The 520-nt window shown below is 39.0% G+C and overlaps 1 protein-coding gene across 1 annotated transcript in view; it reads left to right on the top strand.

Annotated features, from left to right (window-relative positions):
- LOC107697372 (proprotein convertase subtilisin/kexin type 9-like) overlaps nt 1–520 on the top strand; it is a 13,132-nt gene that overhangs the window by 1,820 nt on the left and 10,792 nt on the right. The gene's annotated exons all lie outside the window — the stretch shown is intronic.

Below are 520 nucleotides of genomic sequence, written 5' to 3'. Positions count from 1 at the left end.
AATGTCCCGTCCCCTCACCTCAGCTGCATGTGCTCCGGTTGTATTGTAAACAACAGCGTCGTTAATATCGCTTATCAGTTTGAGCCCGATTGAGAAGCAGAGGATATTATTGAAGAGGATCGTGCAGAACCTGTGCAAGAATGGCTTTTAATGGTAGGCCTATGTTTTTTGTTTGTTGTCTCATTCTTTTAGAAACGCTGTTATTTGTAAATGCTACTGCTTTATGTTAGCTTTTAATATACAGTTTTATCCTGATTAAAGCTTTAATACAGTACGGCAACTGCACGCACGTCCATGTTTAACGCTTCTCATAACTATGTGAAAATAAGTGTATAATTGTAACAGTTCATTGTTGGAGCTGAGCTGAATGAGAGAGAGAGAGAGATGCAGACCATGTGCAGAGCAGGGCGACACGAGGAACAGTATTAAGAACTGCTGCTTTAGAACATTGATTTTGAAACTTGTGAATCCATTAGAATCGTTAGAAGACAGAATCGCGATTCATATATGAATAGATTTT

Source organism: Sinocyclocheilus anshuiensis, unplaced genomic scaffold, assembly GCF_001515605.1.
Source record: "Sinocyclocheilus anshuiensis isolate Anshui unplaced genomic scaffold, SAMN03320099.WGS_v1.1 scaffold801, whole genome shotgun sequence".
In the NCBI taxonomy this organism is placed as follows: Eukaryota; Metazoa; Chordata; class Actinopteri; order Cypriniformes; family Cyprinidae; genus Sinocyclocheilus; species Sinocyclocheilus anshuiensis.
This window is presented reverse-complemented; position numbering and strand designations above follow the sequence as displayed.